The sequence below is a fragment of the Melozone crissalis genome, unplaced genomic scaffold, assembly GCF_028551555.1.
Source record: "Melozone crissalis strain CALT ecotype California unplaced genomic scaffold, PUWL_Pcris_2 ptg000018l_1, whole genome shotgun sequence".
Classification (NCBI taxonomy): Eukaryota; Metazoa; Chordata; class Aves; order Passeriformes; family Passerellidae; genus Melozone; species Melozone crissalis.
The window spans coordinates 16,283,015-16,297,178 of record NW_026535796.1 but is presented as its reverse complement, the minus strand read 5'-3'; positions in this window follow the sequence as shown (position 1 = coordinate 16,297,178).

Below are 14,164 nucleotides of genomic sequence, written 5' to 3'. Positions count from 1 at the left end.
TGCAACTGGGTCTCAGGTCAGGAGAGAGAGAAAAGTGGATCTGTACCATTGTATTCTTGCTTAAATGCAACAATTCCCCCCTCACAGCAAATAATTTATTATTATTATGCTGACGCAGGGCCAGGATCATGCATCCAAAACTGTCTCAGGTGTCACAGACTCAACAGGCTTCCTGCATAGTACTGCTCATGAACCCCTTCTGATCTGCATTTCAGATGCCTGGTTTTGAAGACAAGAGATATAAATAGATCAAGGCCAGATCAAGTGGTCTTCAAAGCCACTATGACAAATGCTGGAGGACAGCAATGCACCATGAATGTAGCAATATTTTCCTAAATTTCTCCTATGGCAACCTCAATCAGATCCCAAGATCTCTCATGTTACCCCCCCAGCCCTCTGTTGAACTTTCTCCTTTCCCAGGGAAGTCAGGCAGTAGATCACCATACATATTATTTCTAAGACATGTTGTAATTGATTTAGAATTGATGAGAGATGACAGCCCCAGAGTCCAGGACAGAGCACTAAGGCAAGCTGCCCAGGTACTGCCTGGTATCAAAATTTCTCCAGGGAAAGGGGGCATTTAATCCTTTAAATAATTAATCATTCAAGCTTCAGCGTGCTCCAGGTGTCCTTCCCTGGGAATGCCAATTAATATTCAATATGGCATTTTCTAAACTATAACTTTGAACAGTTTATGAACTTGGCAAAGATGGTGAACTCACCGGAGACCACGGAGTGGCCATGAGATGACTGTCAGCAAGGACTGTTGAGCACAATTAGCTAGGGTCATGTTCTAAGCAGTGACTCAGAAATGAGTGACTCTCTAACCTCTTTGCCAACCTTGCTTCTTTGCCTCCTAATGATTGCTAAATTGAATCTGAAGCAACCCCACTGATGACAGGAGCAAGAGCTCTGATTCCTGGGAACAAGTGCTGATGACAGAGGAATGGCTGGTTTGGTAAAGCACTGGTTCCTGGGCTCTGCTCCATCAGATGAATGTTTCCTTATTATGTTCCCAAAATCCCTTGGGCAGGAGAACATGCAGTAGAAGCACAGTCTATTTTTCAGAGACTTACCCCTCCAGGCTGTCAAAGATCTGAAGGAGCTGGCAACCAGCCCACACTTATTCTGATAAATGCTATTTGCAACTAAAAATGGATTAAAATAACCTCTGAAAGCTTGTCTGAAGGGGAACAAGCAGTCTTCTTCAGAGATGCCATTAGCAGGAAGATGTGGAGAAGGCTGCTCTGAGGGCTGTTTATTTTTGGCTTTCACCCCACTTTGTCTTTTGCCCTGGCCAAATATAAAAAATAAGGAAATTAGAATTAGCACTTGGGGCACTGTCGATGGGAGCAGCAAACAGGCCATGGCCAAAATTCAAGCTCTGGTCTCCTCTGCTTCTTCATCCATTTCTCTGCCCATGACATGGACCCAGGGAATCTGAGCTTTGGCCACTGTATCCACCAGACAGCATGAATTTTCCATTTATCACAAAATGGTGATATATCAGGCATTAGGCACTGGCCATCTTTTTTGCCTGCCTAATCCTGCCCTTAGTCTTGTGGATATCCAAATATTCCCTTCACAGCTATCTGGAAGTGAGAGAAGTGCAGAAGTTTGAAGGGTGAAGTTTTAAGTGTTAAAAGAAGGAAAATGCCAATTAACCATTACATTTTTAATCATTAAATAGCCATATACAATTCAATGGTCAAACTGAGAGGAAGAGATGAGCTGATGCTGTGAGAAGACAGGTGCACAGTGAGAAATGAAATTGAGCCTTTGGTCCTAGAAGACAAGCTGGTAGGTCAGGATTTCCAAAATCTCATCCCACTGCTGTTAAGACAGTAGCTGACAACAGTGGTGGGAGCTTTGCCATCCCTACACTGGGGGCAGAGTGAGTCTCTTGGCCTAATATCCACCACAAATTCAGGAGCTTTTGCTGTTTCCAGAGTTAGCTGTTGCAGCTCAGCTCTCCAAATGAATCCTTCTCAGAAGGGACAACCCCATCAAATCCCAGACATGACCAAACAGAGAAAGATGGGGATCCTGTCTCCATCTGATTAGCTGGTTGGTCTGCATGCCCATCCCTCAGCACCATGAGGACCCCCTGGCCAGCAGACCAGATGCCCATTTCAGTCTCAACAAAGTGCTTGTTTCTTCTTCCCAGTCTCCTGGGGGTCAGTGTACCTCACCAGACACCACAGGTCACAGGCAGAGCAATGTGTTTTGGCTTCATGGTGAGGTGTGATACACTCTGCCTCCTGGAATAATCCCAGAGTTTTGTACCCCTATGGCTGCCAGGACCTCGGACACCGGGTTTGCTCTTAATCATTCACATCCTGTTCCTGCAGCACCTCAAAGTTGTTGCAGGTTTTATCCTCTATGCTGCAGGTCTGAAGTTAGTTGCAATAAATTCACTGTGTGCAGGGAGTGCTCAGTGATCTGGGCTGGGAGGGATGCAGGAGTCAGGCAGGAAATTCCAATTGTGCCTTTCCAGACATCAGGATACCCCACTCAATGGCAATTCTGCTTTAAGGTACACTATGACTCAACAGCTTTGCTGTCTTTCCCTGTTTTCCACAGGTTCCAGACTCTTCCCAGGCTACAGGAGTCAGCAGTAAGCCTACATTAGCAGCCTTTTCTTCTCCTAGTTGATATTCTGGTAATCATCAAGCCATGAAGGAAAAATTCAGTCACAGCTGATATTGATATTCAACCCAAGGTGCCAAGCTTACTACTGCTTAATAGCAATAGCCTCCTGCCTCCATGTGAATGTATTTTTGCACTGAAATACTTGTGCTTTACATATTTATTAGTTAATTACAAATAAGAAATTAGAAAATCAGTCCTGTGCATATAATAAATCATAAGTTAATGTATTTTCCCTTAAAAGCATCATGGGTAACTATAAGGAGCTAGTAAGAACTTGGCTGTCTGTTTCACACATCTTCACAATCCTTACCTTCCTCCTCCACTTATTTGCTGACATGATTCTTTGCATGTCTTCCTTTTGCTATAGATTTGCAGGTTGTGGGTCTTTGCACTGAGGTTCACAACACTCTGCTCCACTGACTGATCTACTAGGATTCTTCCAGTCTTCCTGCTTAGAAATCCCACATTAACGCCTGTATAAAGACTAAGAAAGACAAAATGCCATTAGTTTTCAGTTGCCTTTTAGTTAACAGAAATGAATTTACAAAGACCCATGATTCATAAAAGGAATAAACAGAACAGGTTGTTTCTAAACCTCTTTGTCTCCTCTGCTATGAAACTGCTGGAAAGTCATTATTACTTTTTTAATAGTTGATGCATTTCCTCTCTCTCCTCCCAGCCTACCAAGAATACTGGAATCGCATTTTAATGCTCTTTCTTTCCATAACAGGAAGTGGGGAAAGTGCTATAGAAGCAAAAGGAGAGAGATTTGCCAGACCAGAAGCTTCCAGGAGCCAAGACAGTGAGAAAAAATCCTGTACTAGCATAAGATTTACAGTCAAATTGCCAGGACTGGGTTAGGGTGACATGAGTTACCATGAGTAACCAGCCACGCACACAGGACGAGCCAGGACTATTGCAAAGCAAATGAAATTCGGCTCAGCCTGTGATGAAAGGCAGTAAGCTGATCTGCTCAGCCTGGGCTGCAGCACGTACACTCAGACAGCTGCCCCTGCTCAGCAGCTGCACTGGGACCTGCAATGGCATGGCAAAGCCAGGGAGCATGGGAGCCCCTCAGGACCCAGAGCCCTTCAAAGCAAACTGTTCCTTAGGGGTGTCATTGTCACAGGGACCCGAGCACACGACAGAGGCAGGAGAGATGGCCACAGGACACTCTGCTGCACCTTCCCAGAGCAGGCTGAGTGTGCAGCCAGGGGCAAGGGCTGTCACTGCAAGAGGAGTCACTGCCCACAGTCTTTGCTCCCTTTGCCCTCTCACATCACCTCCACCTTTTCCCCATACCTGCAGCCAAGCAGGCTCCAGGTTTCCCTTTATGAAAATATTTCCAGCCTTAGGTTAGCTACCTCCTGTCCCCAGGCAGCCAGGTTAAATAGCAGCAGTGGCATCAGCTGTACTGCAAACACCTCCAAAGGTGTCTGCTTTAGGAAGATGGAAAGCCAATGCAGAATCTCCAAAATTTGCCCTGGTCTGCAGGCCAGAAGCAGTATTTCATTCATTACTGCCATGTTGGCTCCAGGAAATGTTTGAAGCAAGACAGGAGCCACCACACTGCAACACCAATGGTATCGTGTACTGGCACAGGATAAATGGGATGCACTTCTTGGTCCTATCAGCTACAAGAGAAAGCAAAGCTCAGCCCTAGAAAGGACAGAACTGTGAGCACCTGGTACAGCAGAAGAGACTTACCTTGATGGGATAAGTGTCTTGCAGTATCCAATTCTTCTCCATACTCTCCCCATGCCCACAGCTGGCTCTGGAACAGTTGGGCTGCTGGGCTTTCATTTTACAGAGTGGTCGACTCTGAAGGCTAAAAATTGTCCTGAAGACATTGTCACCTGAAATGTTAAAGGGATGCTTTAGTACAAGTGCCCACCTCACCTTTTGCTCACAGCAGGGCACAGTACTGGGGAATGCCCCATAGCAAAGTTTTCTACCCTGCTCCCCCACTTTGATCCCAGGGCTGACAGACCTCACTGACCTCACAGGGCCTTTTGTGGCCAGAAGACAGCGCTAGAAATTGGTGGCAAGAAATGCACTGCAAAGGATATATTTTGAGCTGGGCTAAAAATAGAGCTCTGACCCTGCTTGTATATATATAGCAAGATCTATATGTGCTCCTGCTGGCAGTCAGTCAGTGCAGGGGCAAAGACATCCCTGCAATGCATCCCCAGTTCTGCTGAAAGAGCAAAGCTGCTGGGTGCAGCTCCTGGGTGCCTCCAAAGCAGTGCATCCCAAGGGCACAGGGGCAGCAAGCCTGGCTGCCATGGGCAGAGCTCCTGGTGTGAAACAGCTCTGACAATACCTTCCTCTCCAGGACATTGGATGGGGCAAATCCAAAACAAGGGGGAGCCCCACCAGCTCAGGACTGCACCTGGAGCGTTCTGCATCACCCTCCTGCACAGGACCTGTGTGGCCTCCTCGCAGGCACCTTGGGAGAAGCTGCAGAGTGAGAAGGAAGGCACAGTGCTGTAATGTGGAAGGTGTAGAGCTTGCAACAGGGGTGCAAACTTCAAGTGCGAGACTTCTGGTTTGTGGCTACCATCCAGGCTGCAGAAGAACAAACCCTTTCCTCTCACCCCACTGCACCCAAACACTCACACTCCAGTCTGGCACTTCATCCAGACCCATGTGCCTCGGGCTTTTATCCTGATAGCTCAAGACAGGTTCATTACTATCTTTAAATCCCAGTCTTTTTCTTTGCACAAAATTCTCTATTTCTGCTCAGAAAAAAACACCACATTTCTGGTCCACCTTTAGAAAAGTGTTTGAGTCTCTTGAACTGTAGTTGAAAACAAGGAAAAGAAACCAAAATTAATACCTTGTTTAGTCTCAAAACTTTTTCTGCACATAATTCCTATTTTTCACAGCCTGAAGCCATGGCTGAGCAGGCAGGGGCAAATGGGGCTGATTGCCTGAGTCCTCTATGCAGAAGGGAAGCAGGTGTCTGATCCTGTTACATCAGGACATTGCTCTGCTGAGCCTGCATGGAAAGAGTAATCCTCTCTCTTGCCTTGGGCCTCTTGAGTCCTCCTTGTGCCCATGGTATTAAACACACCAGAAGAATTGCTTTTAAAATCCAACAGGACTATAAATATCAAAGAGCAATTCAAAGCCCTTCCTCAATACCACATTGCCCATAAGATGCGGACCTTGTTGCCTGAGACCAGCTCTGGTTTTGTAAGCACTTCCTGAGATAAGTGTGAGCTGTCTGTGAGCTCCAGAATCAGGAGCTGGTTTTGAAATCATCTTCCTCCTCTGTGATTCTTTGAGCAGCCATGAAAGGCTTAACCAGCTGTGCACTGTGCTGCCTCACCACCAGCAGCTTCCCACATGGCTGTAGCAATCAGGGCTGCCAATAGCCACAAATAGCTCACAAGTTGCCTGGCAATGCCAAGCTCCTTGGTGTCTGCTCACCCATGGGCAAGTTCAGTCAAGAATCAGGTTCCCAGGGCTCACTGTACAAGACAGGGAGATTGTTAAGGCAGTGGCAGCAGAGGAAGCTGGAAGTCAGCAAAATAGCAGGAGGGACCAAGGAGAAGGGCTTTGGTGGCAGCCTCTAGGTTAAGGCAGCTTGTCTCTCTCCTCGGGGCCATGCAGCTTGAGACCCTCCCTAGGGTGACAAAGCCAGACACAGAGCTGGACAGGGGTTCTGCTGTCTCCTCTGCCTGCACTTCCCTCCAGGATGTGGTGGAATCAGGTTTAATCCCAGAGCCACATCAGGCAGGGAAGGACAGGACACAAGTCTTCATCTCTGTCCCACCAAAGGTTAGTGCTCTGTCTGCTGGACAGAGCAGGACTACATAACACAAAATGCCAATGTTTTTTGACCTTTACCTGAGGCCTATTCTAGGAGACCTCATCTGAGTTATGGGGTCAGGCCAGTCTGGGACTTCAGAGAGTGTGCTGTGCAGAAAACCAGAAACTTCATTATTGTGATTAGCTGAGCATGTGGGTTTAGGGTGGAATGATTGTGACACTGAAATGTTTGGTACAGAATCCCAAAGACACAGTGGGTCCCATTTGGATTTAGTCCTTCAGGACTAGCAGGTGCTGACTTCAGCCTTAGCTTTGCCCTCTGAGATCTGGCAGGACAACAGATTCAATATCTGGTATTGACATGACTAACTCCAGTGCCTGCACAAAGCAGATAACTGAATGGGAAATGCAGTAATGAAATAAAAAGGGAAATATATTAAAGAAGAAATACATGAACAATATTAATAGAGATCAATAAAAATAATGAATTAAATTAATAAATAACAGCTCCTAGAGTCATCTGGTTCTGGGATCCTGTTTTCTGAGACTATGCCCTCAGCTGCTCAGAGCTGAGCACACTGGAGGGTCTCACACTTGCAGCATGGCTCCAGCACAGCCCTGCCAGCCAGTCCAGGGAATAGGCTCTCTTTCTTTGACTGCTGTAGCCCTATGAAGTCTGTGGCAGCCCCAAGGCCACAGTAAAAGCTTCTGCCACTGCCCATCTGCACACACAGCTGCTGCAGCCTCAGGTACCACATGGTCAGGAGTAGGGGAGCTTGCCTGGATAACACAGAGTACCTCCCTAACGTACCATACAATTACCCCTTGTGGGTTATACAGCCAAGGACCCCAGTACAGACAGATGGCTTTCTTACCTGAAGGTTGCACTGCTTCATGGATAGGTCCATCCTGTCTGGGCTCAGATGTCCTGTCACACCAGCCCAGAGAAAATCCCTTCTGGGCTGAAGCCAGTCCCCCCTGCAGAGTGCAACGTGCTTCAATCCACATTGCTTCCCCTCGAAATATCAGCACCTCCTGGGAGCTGTTTCCTACCCAGGAGATAAGTGCTGGGTCAGACTTGTGGCAGAGTTACATCCAGCCCCAGCCTGCTTCCCCTGGTTCATGCCCTGCAGACAAGATGCTGATGTGCATAAAGTGCCTACAAGGCCATGGCCAGGCTCTTGGGAAAAGAAACAGGCAGCTAAGGAGAGGGAGCTGTGCTTCCCACTCATGCAGAGACTTTGGGAGAATCACAAATAAAATGCTAACCTCATTCCTCATCCCATCACAAAATCCTCTCTGCTGACCCCTTGTTTGGAGCAGAAGTCTCAAGCAGGGCCCCAGTGAGAAGCAGCAGCCTTAGGTCTGCCATGCAATGCCCTGGCTGTATTTCAAAAGCCAGTATTGGATTTTATTGCTAAAGATACAAAGATATGTGGTTCCCACAGCATGAGGAGCATTTTGTTCTTTCCACTGATCAATAACCCACGACTGAGCAGACACCCCTCTTCTAAAAGCCTTTTTGGATCCCCGTTTGCTGGAACTTGATATGTAAGGAGTGAGCATTTTGTCTCCAGGGAACATTGCACAGAGGGAGAGCTGCTGGCTGTTAAACAACAAATCCAGTTCACTGGAACACACAGAAAGGATTAACAGGCACAATTTATCTCTTTGATTTTATTTGGTTTCTTCTTGTCCCAGCTAACAGCAAAAGAAACCTGACCTGAGCTCAGCTATAGCCCTGCAGAAAGCGTGGAGAGCACAAAGTGGGGCTCAAAGGAGGCTCAGTGGGGTAACCAAGGGCAAACAGATCACAGAGGACACTTTTGGATGTGTATTACCATGCTGCCCATCTGCACAGCAAGCCTCCCAGAGCCCAACCTGCCCTTCCACAGCCTGCTGCTATCAGACATCATTTTCTTTCACAGTGCCACCTGTGGTTTTCCTAGGACACAGAGCAGTACTTGTTTCCACAGCTTCTTTCCAAAGATTCAGCATTGCTGTGTATCAAGGGTCAACAAAAATGCTCCCAGCGTCCAAATCTTTGTAGCATTCACCCCTGTTTTCTTCCAATCTTACACCATTTTCCTGCCACATTTAGCCTTCCTGAAGACAGAATGGAACAGACAGTTCTGACACCTTCAGACTGCCTCCAGCAAGAATCCTTCCCAAAACGCTGAAGTTTTTTGGAACAAATAGCACTTACCTCACCTGACCATTCCAACCTTAAATATTTGAGCACCAATGGTCAGAACCCCAAATTACCATAAGGTAAAGCTGTTCTGACTTCATTTTGCAGGAGAGAAGTGGAGTGGTACATGAGTGATTATGATAAGGGCAATATATTTGAGATTTCTGTTTTTTATTTTCCATCTCAAAGGACTTAAATGCAACTACTTATGCCTTCAATTTTCATCAAGGAATTTGCTCCTATTAACAGCCCCCTGCACACTCAGTCTTGTTCTGGTCTTGCTAGTTATGTCTCTGCTTCAGCATGTACATGAAGTATGAGAAACCTGGGCTGAAACCTTGGCTCAGAGGCATGCTGTGACAGCAGCATGCAAGACAGGAGCAGCCCTAACCTCCCGCCCCAGCCTCGATGGGCTGACAGAGATGTACCATGATGGAGCTGAGCCAGCAGGAGCCCAGCCCACTCTGTGCCTTAGCAAAACCCCCCTGAACCCCTCAGTTTACTCATGGCCACTTCAAACTCCCAGGGCAAGAGAAGACCCCAGAAATTTCTCCCCCAGCCCAAAGAGGTATGAAATCAAAGCCTTAGATTAAGTCCTTGTGACACTGCTGCTAAAACACAATGATCATGGTCCCAGAGCAAGCAGTCCTAATGGGAGGGCTATTTGTGCTCTTTTTATGGTTTTCAGTTTCAAGGATCAAGAAATAAATCCCTTCTCAGTAAGCCAAGGGCTGATTTTGTCTTGTCAGAAGTGCATCCTTGCGCCACCACCATTAACAGCAACCCCCTTCCCCTCTGGTTATCCCTTCACCACTAGCCAGCTAATATCCAGTGCTAATTACAGAATCATAGAACCAGCTGGGTTGGAAAAGACCTTTGAGATCATCAAATGCAGCCCATGACCAAACACCACCTTGTCAACTAAATCATGGCACTAAGTGCCACATCCAGTCTTTCCTTAAACACCTCCAGGTACAATGACTCCACCAGGTCCCTGGGCATCCCATTCCAATGCCCAGCCACCCCTTCTGTGAAAAACTTCTTCCTAATGTCCTTGTTCCTAACAAGAGGATTCATACAGAGTATTCAGGTACCAGGAAACCAGAGGCTATCCCACCTCTAAAATCCCCATGGCATTTCAGTTTGGGGTCTATCCACCGGCCATCCCAAGAGCCATGGCCACTCCTGTGCCATGGACAGTGCCAGAGGCTGCAGGTTGCTCCACATGGATGGGTTCTCATTGCCATGCTGGCACTCAGGTGTGCAATGGGTGTCGGAGTTTGTTTCTGTGTGCTGCATAGGGCACCTCTGATCTTCTGGATTTCCACGTGGAAGCACATGGACATGTGTGCACAGGGCATTCACTGAGGGCACGCATTTCTGGGTGGCACACAGAGCCGTGCCTGTGGCTCAGGTAAGCACTGACACAACAGTTTTCTCTGCAGCTCAGTCTGGCCACAGCAGCCCCAGACTGCAAGGAGTCTTCAGCTGGCAGCTCTGGCTTAGGCAGGGGCCAGAGGAATCCACTCCAGCAGCACAACTGGGCTGGAGGCTGCTTCTCTCAGGGAGCTGCTTGTGCTGCCCATCTACTGCTGCACACAAAAGCCGCCTTAGGGTACCCTTTGTGCTCTTTGGAAGACAAACCCTATACCATGAGGACACATTTTGCATTCAGCACACACATGTATCACCAGGGTAAACAAAGCTGTGGGTTTGTGTTTGTGCACTCAAGCAGGAGTGCATGGGATGTGCTGGGTTTGCGTTCCAGTACCTGTAAATGGTGGCTAAAACAAGAGGGCCTTGTGGTAGGTTGTAACCCATGTTTTCCAAGGTGTGGGCTTGTGTGGGTGTTTAGGTGTGTTTGCAGCTGGCTGAAGGATCTCCAAGGAGCAGTAAGAGCAGCTGGGGCTGGCACTGTGTTAATCCTGCTGGAAAAGCAACACCAAGGGGTCAGAGCTCTTCCTGAGCTTTCATCAGGTTGAAGCACCCACAAAGGCAGGCAGAGCTGAGGCATGCTGAGTGTAGGTGTGTGCATGGGATGACTTCACCCAGGGCTGTGTCCCCATGGCTCATGGGTGAGCAGCACACACCCCCAGGACAGAGGAGTGTCAGTCTGTGCTGCAGCTTCTCCCATGCTCACACAGCCTCCTGCAACACATCAGCTCCTCCTGCCTTTTGCTACAGCAAGGGAGCCCTAAGCCTTCCTGGTACAGCAGCATTAAATACAAAGCCCTCAACAATGGATTTTTTTAAAGACTGAAGGTTCTGACAGAGACACAGGAACAGTTTTACAGGAGTAATTGCAAAGGTTACCTCAGTCCACTGTCCCTGCTGATGTGCAGCAGCAGCGTCTCCTTCCAGCCCTCTGCCCTCACACCAGGCTCTCCTTGCCACACCTGAAATCAGCAGAGGCTTGAAGAGTGAGAGGCAAGAGCAATTCCCCCCTGAAAATTGCTCTCTCTTTGTCTGAAACAAACAAAAGCAGAACATTTTGAGAATTTGACTTTATCTGTCACTTACTTGGGCATCTCCAGCTGCCCTTTTCCCCAGGTGACCCCCCCAAAATGGTCAACCCACCTCCCCCTGTGCCAGCAACCTTCTTGGCAGCACTGCCTCAGGAGGCTTGCACTGCCCCAGGGTGGGGCATGGGATGGGATGCCCTCACATCCACTGCAGCCAAGAGAAGGGCAGCATCAGGCCACAGAGCCATGCCCCCCAGGGACACTGCTGCAGTACAGGCACAATTAGATTTTTCCAGTACTAATCAAAATCAGGCATTTAAGCTGGGTAAAAAAAAAAAAAATCAAGACAGCAGAAAAAAAAATATTTCTTATTCTATGGCCAGCAATTTCCTGGCCAAAGAAAAAGAAATAAACTCCACAACATTTTGAGAGTAAGTATTTACTTACTAATATTCTAATATTTTTATTTAATTCTGTGTGCTGTGGCAGTCAGAGATAGGATGAGAGATCTCCATAAGGCATTAAGTGTGACATAGAGGTTTTTTCAGGCACACACAAGGTGAAGCATGAGGAAGGCCTAATTCTGGCTGTGGCTGTGTCAGGGGAACTGGGAAATGAGGCTGGGGATGAGGGGAGAAGCCTCATCCCTCTCCAGGGCACAGGCATCCCTGACCCAGTCTGCCTCTGTGATGCTCCCATCTCAATAAAAGGAAGCTGTTGGCCAGGACACTGCTGTGAGAGCTGCTTTCAGATCAGTGCCACCAGCAAGCAGAGGGAGGTGGTAAAAATAACCCCTGCTTGGAGAGCTGTGATGTACTTACAAGCTGCTGAGAAGGAGGCTGAGCCTGGTGTGCTGTCCCACTTGAGCAGGCATCAGGCTGAGAGAGACAGCAAAATGGAAAAAGTGAATCTGCTGGGGTACAGAGACAAGCTGGGCTGTAAATCAGAACTGAGAGCACAGGGAAGACAGGGCAGAAACAGGCAGGCAGTGCAAACACTAAGCAGAGTTACAGCTTTCCGTGAAGTTTGTTCATTTTGGGATGATGGCAAAAAAGAGCCGAACATTGTGCAATGGATGGGGCATGTGGCTGTGGAACAAGGTGCTCAGCTCTCCAGTCTCAGCACTGCATCCTCAGGGCAGGTTATATTCTGCTGGGAACATTGACAAACCAGAGCTTTACAAAACAAAATGTACTCGGGAAAAGCTGTGCTAAGAATTGTGTCAATTGTGTATTTTGAGGAACACACAGCTGAAAGAGGCAGCTCTCTGTGGGCTGGACAGCATATACTCCTTTAACAGCCTCTAACTGGTGTTTCACAGGGACACAGTGGCAGAAGGTGTGACAAAATAGTCCCCAAAGATCCTGAGTCTTGTTCTCTTTTCTCTGCCAATATGCAGGGAATGAGCTGGGACAGCCCAGGAGGAGCTTGGCTCACGGATCCCAGTCTGCAGCCAGCCCAGTGAAGCCCAGAGGAGCTTGCTGCAGCCTGGCCTGGTGGGCTTTCCCTACAGACTTTGGGTCCAACTTTGTCTTAAGAGGTTTACAGAGGACAAGGCAGCATGCTGAAGGCTTCAGATCACAGAAGCCTGAGCTGGATTTGATGATCCTGGTGTGTCCCTTCCAAATTAGCATATCCTACTATTCTATGATTCTATAAGCCTTAAGGATGGGCAGGATCCAGAGGACTCCCAAGAGCCTGTGGATGGGCAAGGGACCTGTGGACGCTTCCTTGCTTTAACAGCATCTGGTATGTTTAAAACCTGAACAGTATTAAAAAAAAAAAAAAGCTGGAAGGCCCTGTCAGAGAAGTGCAAACAGCTCCTGCAGGAAGCCAACAAGACCTCCCAGCTTCAGGGGTTTCCACAGGGAATTCTGCTCCTACGCATGGTGAACCAGAGACAACTGCAAACAGCAGCAGCCTTCCTCTTCAGCCTGCCTCCCACTCAGATGGCCCTGACCCTCTGAGACTGTAAATCAGTTCCAAAATGCAAGGAAACCACAGGCACAGGTCTCCTGGGGAAGCTGAGCAAGGAAGGAACTTGGAAAGCTCTGAGCAAAAGGGTCCAATAGGTTCAGCAACACAAGGACCCTCTCCAGATTTTCCCTGGCCTGGTCAAGCCCAGCAGATAAGAAGCAGGAAATACGTCAAGCCAAGCTGCAGAGATCAGCCAGGACCTTCACACATGTCTGAGTTTGTTTGTGCAGGAAGCAGGGGCATCACACAGTGATAAGGGCTTTCAGCCCATGGTACATGAGCTAAGAGAGTACTTGACAAAAACAGGCACTGCACATTTGGCAACAGCAGGGAAAAGCATAATCCTGGCATTTCACATACAATCCCAGTCTACCTGTTATTATTGTCTGGGCTCCAGCAGCAAACCCTGAGCCAAATTCTGGGATGATTTATTCCTCTCTCAGTATCACTCCATTTATTGAGTGGAGTTACTTAGTCATTGCAAAATTTGGCCCAATTATTTTATTTGGACATCTACTTAATGTTTTTAATCTTGCCTCTGAAATGTTAACCCTGCAGCTTATGAAAATAACCATTTTCTCCAGCAGGACCAACATGGCATTTGGAAAAGAACCATATGCTAGCACTCAAACTCTGCTTTATTTAGCGGTGTTCTGGAGGTGGTGCTGATGCGCACTTGAAGATCGATCTCCAAGCGCCTACGCAGGAATTAAACACAGCATAGGAGAGAAAGCTCATGTCCATGGGGACACTGACATGGCAGAACAAGAACATACATCTTAGCTTTCCTCTCATAAATCTGAATTTCCAGTCACTTGAAAACAGACAAACCTGTCAGCACAAACACACACAAATGCACGCACTGGGCACGGCATTGCCACGGGGGCAGAGAGGAGCAGCACAGGGACAGGGACAGGGACAGGGACAGGGACAGGCAGCCTCTCCCTTCAGCCCACCCGTGGTGGTGCCCTGCCAGCTGGGGGTCAGTGCGACCAGCCTTGGGGAGTCTGGGCTCCTAACAAAACTTTCCCTCAGTTTTGGGTGTAACTCAGCGTTTGTGCAGCAAACATCACAGCCTTGAGCACTTCCTTCCATGGCAGATACC